Below are 10759 nucleotides of genomic sequence, written 5' to 3' on the forward strand. Positions count from 1 at the left end.
TGTTACAATTAATCATCAGGTACAAATGAGGAAAGTCTTCGTTACAAGTAATCCGGTAGAAAGAAACAAATACAGCAAAGGGGTAGTAAACCCCACAGAAGTAAATCAAAAGAGGGGGGAAACGTTAAATGTTAAACAAGGTAAACAAACAATATTTTAAAAAAAAACTAAAAAATCAATAATAACAACAGTGACAGAAAGTAATCGGATCTAAAATAGTTTAAGATTATTATTCAACCCGGGGCAAACCAACATGGCTCCCTCTCAAAACCCCAACGGGAATTGAGGGCAGGCAATGTGTTGTGGGAAACGGCACGAATGCGTTCCGCTTAGTAGCGTCCAGCGACCTTAGAAGTAATTTTTGAACTAACTTTTTGGTGGAAAAGTCAAACGACTGTAACGTCAACGAAACGCTGGGGAGATCACTGTAAAACTCCGTCAAAACCACTAAAAGGGTGACGAAAACAAAATTGCATAAGGTGTGAGGCTGGCCGGGATGGGGAATCAAAGACCAAGCCTCAGCTTGAGTATGACGGTGACCTACCCACCGATGTAGGGAATCATTAATGACATTAAACACTGAAATCGTAAACGGGCAACTAAAATACGTATGGAGAAACGTTCCATCACAGGGACAAAACGGGCACGATCGGGAATCAAGGCTGAGAACTATATGATTTAAACGGCTGGGATGGGGAAGCGAGCCATGGAGGGCTCTCCAACGGATACATAAGTCTGCACGCGAACTTAAGCGGGATAGTAGACCGCCATTCCACCTAAGGAAAGTGGGTGTTAAGTTTGCCTCTGGGGGAGCGGTGGGGACCAGTGGGCGGAATCGGACCGCGAGGAAGCACGGGTAGAGATGACAAGTACGGGGGAGGTTAGCAAAAATAATTTTATGAAAACCGTCTCCCGTAGTATATTCAGTGGTGACACTCAAAATATCACCGGCCGAGAACTGAAGCCCCGGGGCCAAACCTCGTTGCGTAAAGACGCCTGGGAACGAGTGAATGAGGGAGTGAACCACATTGCGTAAGCTAGTAATTACCAACCGGGATGGAGGCCAGTTGCGGAATAAAAAACCCTGAGGGAGCCACTTGCCGTAGGGATCAAGGAGATCACCAAGTCATCAAATCCCAATATTAGATAAAACACGCAGCGAGTCGGGGGGCAGGGGCTGGCCAGTAACTGATTTAATCAAGGGAGACCCTCTAAGAGGTAATGCTAGGAAACTGGCCCGCGAACACAAGCCAGGAATAACTTTCAGGTTCAGGCGAAACCAGGAGCGAAGAGCATCAGCGTAGAAGGGTGCACGGCAGGTGACGGAGGACGAATCTAAGAGGGCGAGGTTAACTGACGGGAGATCGGGCAAAAATTGATTGAGGAGGGCCAATGTGAGAGGTGGTGGGGGCGCTAGTAATAGTGGCTGTAGAGTATGAACGCGAAAGGCGTCAATTTTGCTAGAAATATAGACTAGCCCTAAGCCCCCGTCGCGACGCGAGGGGTAGAGGGAACTGGATTTGACCCAGTGGACACCAGCCCAAAGAAAATCAACTAAACGCGACTGCCAGTCAGAAACGAAAGCAGTCGGAGGGTCGAGGACCTTAAGGCGATGCCACAATACGGAAGCGGCCAATTGATTTGCTAACAAAACGCGACCCGTGAGCGAGCATAGATGGCGATACCTACACCACCGACCTAAAACACCAGTCAGACGACCGGTGAGCTCCGGCCAGTTGTGGGCCAAAAACTCTGGTGAGTTACCTAAGTAGACCCCGAGGAACTTTCCCCCATCCACTCGAGCAGGGACGGGAAGTGGGATAGGGGGCGGACCGGTCAAACAATGTCCACACCCCAAGACAAACGATTTGTCGTAATTAACCATGGCTCCCGAGACCCGAGAGTACACCGAGAGACAGCCATGGAGATTATCGAAATCCTTAACATCCCGCAGGAGGGTCGTAAGGTCATCCGCAAAAGCGGCGGCAACAATCTGAGCATGAGGTGGGTGGTGAACTCTGGGGGTTGATTTCCGGAGGTTAACGATAAGGGGTTCCAAACTTAGAACAAAGAGAAGACCCGAGAGGGGGCAACCTTGTCTAATGCCACGGGAGAACGGAATGTGACAAGTTAGAGTATTATTTACCTTAACACGAAAACGTGAGTCAGTGTAAATAACACGCAGGAGGTCAATAAAGCCAACTGGTAAACCATAACGGGGCAGTAGATGGAATAAAAAGTCATGATCGACCCTATCAAAAGCCTTACGGAAATCAATACTAACCAGAGCGAGCTGTTCGTGGTTAACATTCGCTAAAGAAATCGCATCTCGTAGCGTGGACAAAGTGTCGTAAATTGTTCTGCCGGGGATCGAATAAGTTTGGCTATCATGAACCAGAACTTTAATGACGGTGTTTAGGCGGCAAGCTAAAACCCTCGCAAAGATTTTGTAATCGGAGTTGGTAAGGGAGACAGGACGCCAGTTCGCCAAGTCCAGTGAATTCCCCGATTTAGGGATCAAGGAGATCACAGACGAGGAAAACCGGTTCCAAAAGCCCGGATGATTGCGAATGTTGTTAAAAAGAGAGTTTTTTGTTTTTCAAATGGAACGTTTATTTACAACAAAGGAGGAGATTCTTAGTTACAATTAATTAGTTACAAATGAGGAAATTATTAGATTCAAGTAGGTACAATTAATCAGGTACATCCCTAAATCAGGCAACCTTTTCAACTTAGCAAACTGGCGTCCGGTCTCTCTCACCAATAGTGATTATAAAAATTTTGCTCGAATTCTTGCTAATCGCGTCAACACTGCTATAGGGGACTTAATTCATGAATCTCAAACCAATTCCATCCCATGGCGTTGTATTTACGACACCTTAGCCACCCTCCGAGACAAAATTAATTTAGCTAATACCTGTAATGAACCACTAGCTCTTGTTAATATAGACTTCCGAAAAGCCTTGGATAACGTTGACCACTCATACCTCATCCGACTCCTCACCTCTCTTAAATTCCCCAAGGGTTTTCTTGATCTTCTCACAATCATTTACTCCGATTCTTCCTTTATGGTTAAAGTTAATAATTCCCTCACAAGTCGTATTCCTTTCTCCAAAGGCATACGTTAAGGTTGTCCCCTATCTGGTATACTTTTTGTTTTAGCCCTAGAACCCCTGCTCATTACCTTACGCCGCTCTGTTCCCCGTATAGTTCGTTTACCTCACCACGCCACAATCACAGCCGCTTTTGCTGACGACCTTACCGCCCTCATCCGTTGCCCCTCTGAGTTTGCCATCCTTGACAATCACCTCCATACATATTGCCAAGTCACAGGCGCGTCGTTAAACTATGACAAATCGTTCGTCCTCTGGTGCGGAAGCTGGGCTGCCTCGCCTCCCGCCATCCGCCCACCCATTCCCTCCGGTGTTGATGGTGGTAAATTCCTTGGTGTTTACCTAGGGAATTCTACCCTTTTTGAAAAACAGAACTGGCCGGAACTGTCTTCCCGCATGGCGAAGGTATTGGGCGTTGGTTACGCCTTCGTCACCTTTGCTCGCTGCCAGGCAGAGTCCTGTTAATTAATCAACTAGCTGCATCCGTCTTTTGGCACCGACTTAAAGTGCTTACCCCCCCTGCCTCATTTGTCAAGGATTGGCAAAGTCAGCTACTTCAATTTTTGTGGGCGGGTATTCATTGGGTCTCCGCCCCGTCCCTGTATCCCCATCGCCTCCTCGGAGGACTAGGTCTCACGAACATATCCGCAAAAATTGCCTCTTTCCGAATTAGCACCGTATCCCGTTTTTTGACAACACTTTTGGACTTCAATTGTTAATAAACGTTCCATTTGAAAAACAAAAAACTCTCTTTCTCTTTCTCTCTTTCTCTCATTTTTCTGAGTGAGTGAGTGTGAAAAACAAAAAACTCTCTCATTCTCTTTCTCTCTCTCTCATTTTTATGAGTGAGTGAGTGTGTTTTTAGTGCGCTTTTTTGCGACTTTTTCGATTGTTTTTAGTTCGTTTTATGTGCGGTTTTTTACGTAACTGGTTTTTTAAAGGACTCTCTCCGAGGCGTCCCCGCCGCCTTGCCCGCCGGCTCTTCAGCTGCTGCCGTCGCATCGGTATCTCTCCCGGGAGTCCCCGCTGGCTCTTCCTGGGCTACCGTAGCTTCGGCCTCTCTTACGGGTTCATCGCCTAACTCCTCTCTACCACCGCATACGTTCACGTTCACCGTTAAGGATGACAGTTCGGAAAGGGGTATCTCTTTCCGTGCTTCTCAGTACCGAGCTACAATCGAAGATTTCCTTGTTGCAATTACCTCCATCGTACCTGCCAAAAATGTTACCGACGTCTACAGTCGTTTTGTTTGCTTCAGATGACGCGTTCCGCAAATTACCACCTTACCTAACGATCATTGTAAATAACGTGCGTCACACGATTGGCGTAAACCAGCCTGTACGCTGTAACGTTTGTGGTGTCACTGGACACATAAACAGAAATTGCCCTTCAAAAATTACCACTCCTTCTACGTCGCCTGCGTCTTCAACGACGACCACTTCGTCTACCGTGTCCGCTCCTTCGGTGACGGCAACGATGACCTCTTCTACCTCAACTTCGGCCCCAATTCCAAACCCCGCCATTGTGCCTGTACCTACCCCCACCCTTACCCCTGTCGCCATGGATATTCCCGCTTCTGACGGGTCTTCCTCCGCCACCGCCGAGGACATGCCGTCCACTACCGATTCCAACACTCCGTTGGAAAATGATTCGGACTACACCACCGATGGTGATGAGGCCACTGATTTTGATAAAGATCCCTCCGTTCAGACGGTCACTAGTAAGTAAGCGCAAGAAGCGTCTTGCCAAGCGAAAATTAGACATTGCACCAATGTCTGCTCCTTCCCGTCCAGTCCCTTGCGCCAAGATACAGCGTCAAGCATCTCAGTCGCGAACACTTGGTCCGACACTCAAGGGCCTTTCCCGGCCATTTTCCCTATTGACGCCGTTGTGTCCTTTATCGCTGAAGCCCTCAACGCCCCTGCCGACGTCGTTCGCCAAATTTGCCCACGTTATGCCACAGACGAACCCTCCCTCCTATCACTCGCTCGTCAAGTTTTAGTGGTGGGTTTGACTGATCCTGCTATAAAAGCCATCGCGTCTGAGTCGTTACGTAAGAACACTCGCAACGCGTATTATCGACTCTCAGGCGCAATTAAGCGTCTCGCTTCCACGAGCGCGGTTCCTGATGGCACCGTTACAAATTAATTCCCAGTTTCATGAACTATTCACTCCTAAGTTTTAACGTGCGCGGTGTTGGTACGGACATCACTGCATTCGGACCCGTGATTTCGTCAATCGTTTTTTACCCTCGGTCGTTTGTCTACAGGAGACGAACGTCTCTGACGCTTTCTCTCGGTCGTATATTTGGACCACATGGAATAATGTTTTTTTTCACTCTACCGGTACTTCCCCCGGGGCACTGGGGCTGCTGTGGCCTTGACCCCTGCCCTCAAGGACACAGTTTTAGATACGAAATCCTTCAATGGCCATGCGCTGTATTTAAAATTATCCGCTCATACTTTTTCGTCACCGACCCCCGTTCATCTATTTAACGTATACCTCTCCGCTAGTAGTGACGCCTCAGCTCTTGACACTATCGCGTTTGTACGCGACATTTTACAATCAATTGATCCTGAGGACACCGTTGTCCTAGCTGGTGATTATAACTGTTGCCTTCACCCCGATTTTGACCGTAACAACTGTAAGGAAAATCGTTTCGCTTTAAGCGGAGCCCTGCGCGCTCTTGTGCAGGATTTTAACCTATCTGACGCGTATACTAAGCTTCACCATACGACGCCAAGTTACACGTGGCGCGCGCGTAATCATGGCAAACTCATTTCGGCCCGACTTGATCGCGTATATATCCGCGCTCCCCTGAAACTCAAAGCAGTCCGTCATATTCCAAGTTTCTTCTCGGATCATGATGCAGTTTTTTGTGATTTTTTTTGAACCGATATTTGTACACACAGAATAAAAATGCTGTAAAATAAACACCATGGTAATGGCAATAGCGTATGCCATCAAGATGATGTTAATTTAATTGCGCATCCTCCCTGTTTTTAATACCGTCAACAATACTGTTTTTCTAAACAGTGGAACTAACAGTTTTAAGTATTAATTGTTCGTGTATTCAGGGGCGTTTGTAGCTTTTAAAATAACCGCTTCAGAGGTTGTTTCAAAGACAGTCTTATCCGTTGAATACATTGTAGGGGTCAATGAAAAAACCAGCACTATATGCCGTTTTATTACCAATAAATCACAGTTACATAAAATGTCTGCTGCTGTAAAACTAACAGCAAAATATGTGGTTTTAAACTCACTAAGCACTGTGGATTAAAACGTGGTTTGCTGTGAAAATGAAAACACATCATGCTGTTTCAAACCGCTTATGGTACACTAAAAAATAGGGTTGCTGTAAAAATAACAGCTCTTAGAACAGTTATAAATCCCGGAGCTTATTTTGATAAAGACGCTCTTTGCTGTTAAACTAAAAGCACTCTAACCTTTTTTAAAAACATTAAGCTCTGTTGGTTAAGATGCAACTTGTCATTTATATAAGACGACTAGCTGTTTTTAACAGACTGTCCATTTGGGTAAATTTACACTGGTTGCTGTTATACACTCTTAGAAAATCTGGTGTGCTTTAACATCTTTAAAAGTAGTTTATATGGGTCCAAATTTGACACCATTACAGGTGTTCATTTACACCCCAGAAAGGGTTTAATAAAACTTATTTGAGCAATTAGTGTCAAAGATAAGAATAAAATGGTGCAACAGAGGTTCAGTTTAACACTTTTTTAACTCTTATATCGAATTAAAAGTTAATTTTTACTCCCATATGAGTGTTGCGCAATTCCTTAAAGAGTGCAGCATAACACCTTTCCGAGTTTAAATAACGCTTTCTGAGTGTCGTATGACACCTTCCCGAGTGGTTGATTTATCAGCAAATAGCGCTATGTGCTTAGCAAGGTTCAACCTTGAGAGAACTTAAGAGGACAGTTCTAACAAGGTTTAAATTAAAGCGCTACAAGGTTTAAAATAAAGTGCTTCAAGGTTTAAAGTAAAGTACTTAATGTTCAAATTATAGTATGCAAAACTTTAATTTACGGTGGATTATACAGTAAAATATAAGTTAGATTTATACTTCATAGTGTAACTATCTGTGTTTTTAATTATACACTACTGTATTCTTCACGGCAGAATCCTTTTTTTCCCGGAAAACAGCAACGTTCTATAAATAATAACATATCCTGCACTTCCGTTTGAGAAATAAAAACTAGCTGCTTTTTCCACAGTCGTTAACATAAAAAAAACAATGTTTTGATGTATATTTAAAATTAAGGTAATGTAATTTCAAAAAACAGCGACTTCCTGTATATATTAAGGCTTGTTAGAGGTTTTTCTGGATAACAGCATTAAACAATCAAAAACATGGTGAAAACTATTGTTTTTTTGACATTAGTTTCTCAGTGTGTAGATTTATTAATCATTACTTCCAAATAGTAGCCCCTATTAACAAACTTAAAAGAAAAGATCAGAAATTCATTTGGGGTATCGAACAGCAACAGGCGTTCGAAAAGATTAAGGAAGAAATTTGTAAGGCTCATCCTTTAGCTTCCTTTAGAAGGGATTCCCCGTGCATTTTAACTACAGATGCTAGTGGTGCAGGGTTAAGTGCCCTTCTTTCCCAAATTCAAGACATTATAGAAGTTCCTATAGCTTATGCTAGTACAGGACTTAATGACGCAGAAACTAGATACTCCAGATGTTTAGCCATCTGTTGGTCAGGTAAGAAATTTTGGCTCTTTTTTAGAAGGTCGGAAATTCACTGTCCTCACTGATCATCAGGCTTTACAGTGGTTATTTAATATCAGGGAACCAAATTCTCGTCTAGTTAAACGGGCAATGTACCTTCAAACTTTGGATTTTACACTTAAACATAAGAAAGGAGTAGAGACTGTGGTAGCTGACGCTTTATCGAGAGCTCCTATAAACGTCTTAAGGTCGAGCTAAAGCCAACTTGGGAAGGGGGAGGGGTTGTTCATATGCCTTTAGTTTCTGCTCATTTCCAAGGAAGTGTTTCAATTAAAAAATTTCAAGACTTTACAAACCGAAAGACAACATTTCAAAGATTACAACAAAATTGTGAAAAACTTTTATTTTTGAAATTACATTAAGTTAAATGACATTAAATTTAAAGTTACTAATTCCAATATATCTTGTCTTTCCGTCGTTTAAATTGCATAAAATTTTGCATACATGCGCATTTACACCTACGCTAGTGGTTAATCGAGACAGTTTTGGAAAATGTCAATTATTTAACTAATTAAGTCACTAATTAAATTAATTTATTCGCTTAATTAGCTACATAATTGACATTTTGCAAAAGTGTCTCGATTAACCACTAGCGTAGGTGTAATTGCGCGTGTATGCAAAATTTTATGCAATTTAAACGACGGAAAGACAAGATATATTGGAATTAGTAACTTTAAATTTAAAGTCATTTAACTTAATGTAATTTCAAAAAATATTGGAATTAGTAACTTTAAATTTAAAGTCATTTAACTTAATGTAATTTCAAAAACAAACGTTTTTCACAATTTTGTTGTAATCTTTGAAATGTTTTCTTTCGGTTTGTAAAGTCTTGAAATTTTTTATTTGAAACACTTGCTTGGAAATGAGCAGAAACTAAATCATATGAAAAACCCCTCCCCCCTTCCGAAGTTGGCTTTAGCTCGACCTTAAACATAAATCTTAGCTCTTCCCCTTCTTTATCTACAAGCATCCAGGATACAACTAGTAGTAGTACAAGTTCAAATTCTACCGGTAGAAGTTCTTCAACTTCCTCTAGCGACTCTGTTTAAAATCAAATACGTCCCCCAGGTCCTAGAGCTTTATACTCAGTGTTTACCTTGGAACATGTGATAACATCACAAAGAGAAGATCCTTTTGCTTCCCCAATAATAAATTCTTTACAAGAACCTCACACAGTTAGACATAAACTGTTCGAACTAAAGAATAATCTTCTGTATACAAGACCATACAGAAATTATCCTGAGAAAATATATCTACCACCAAGATTAAGACTAGAAGCCATGCCGTTATTGCATGATCACCCTCTATCAGCTCACAGGGGCAAAGATAAGACCCTTGTAAAGTGACATTTAGATATTGGTGGCCAACCATAGTTAGAGATGTCCAGGACTTTGTTAGAAGACGTAATTTATGCCAACAATTTAAGGCTAGGAATATGAAAAAGCCAGTGCTAATGCAACCCTCTGAGATAACAAGTCCTTGGGACCAAATTTGTGTCGATATAATGGGACCTTTCTCTCAAAATAGACACCACTGTAAGTATTTAATAGTCTTTGTCGATTATGTAACAAAATTCGTGGAAATGATTCCTCTAAAGACTATTACAGCCAAGACTTGTGTCCAAGCTTTTAAGTCTATTATTACTAGGTGTGGAGCTCCTAAAGCTATTCGTAGTGATAGAGGGGTACAATGTACGTCGAAACTTTGGCTGCAGACGTGCAGAGCTTTCAAAATTAATCCAAAGTTTACCATCCCCTACACGCCTAAGGGAAATCCCACAGAACGAGTAAATAGAGTAATAGGCGATCTTATATCATTATATGTAGGGAATCACCATGACAGGTGGGATGAATCCCTAAACCTTCTTCAATTTGCAATAAATTCTTCACCACACGAAACTACGGGCAGATCCCCTTGCTTTTTGAATTTAGGGGGGAGCCACGTCTTCCTTTGTATTTAGAAATTGAAGGACCCATTCAGGACCCTGATGACCCCGGTCGTACTAAAGCTTTAAAAGTTCTTAAGGAACAATTAGAATTCAGTAATGAATTATCTAAATTAGCCAAGGCTCATCAAAAGAAATACAATGACCTCCGCCATGACCCTCTAGAATTTGAAGTAGGAACGTTAGTATGGAGGGAAACCCATCCTTTGTCAAGTACGATAGGTCAAATTATGGGAAAACTCGGAAATTTGAAAAATTGTATTCCACTGACAATGGCTATTATCCAATGCCTATCTAACGCCATTATCCTCAGGCCATTTGTCCATCTTACTGACTTCTATAATCCACCTTCATCTGCTCTTTGTCCATCCCACATGGACACCATCCTCTACACACTGGCTTCTAATCACCATCCTCTACACACTGGCTTCTAATCACCATCCTCTACACACTGGCTTCTAATCACCACTATCTCCTGGTCATTGTCCATCCCACATGGACACCAGTATGTACACCTAGCTTCTAAGCACCACCATCTTCTGGTCTTTGTTTTTGTCCATCCAACATGGACACCAGTCTGTACACCTGGCTTCTACTCCATCATTATTAAGGTTAAGACGTACGCGGCGATCGGCTAGGGTTACGAGAAACGTCTAGCCTCCCTAAGGTGGGGCTTCCACCAAAGGTTCACGCAATTGCGCTGTTCTTTTCCATAGCTGCGATTCGAAACCCTTATATACCACCTATTTGAGTAAGGCGAAGCAACCGGCGTGTGCTTCATTTCAAACGCCAATATTAGTCAAGTCTCTCTAGAATGTTTAATTGTTCTTTTTTAAAACGATGTAACGTTTAATAAGGCGAATAACTAACGAAGAAAATATTAAATATTAATTATATTTATTTTAATATTTAAGATATTCTTGTTTCTCAATTCAAAATTAAT

Source organism: Phalangium opilio, unplaced genomic scaffold, assembly GCF_054372755.1.
Source record: "Phalangium opilio isolate 3A_F unplaced genomic scaffold, DU_Popi_V2 ptg000100l_1, whole genome shotgun sequence".
Taxonomy (NCBI): Eukaryota; Metazoa; Arthropoda; class Arachnida; order Opiliones; family Phalangiidae; genus Phalangium; species Phalangium opilio.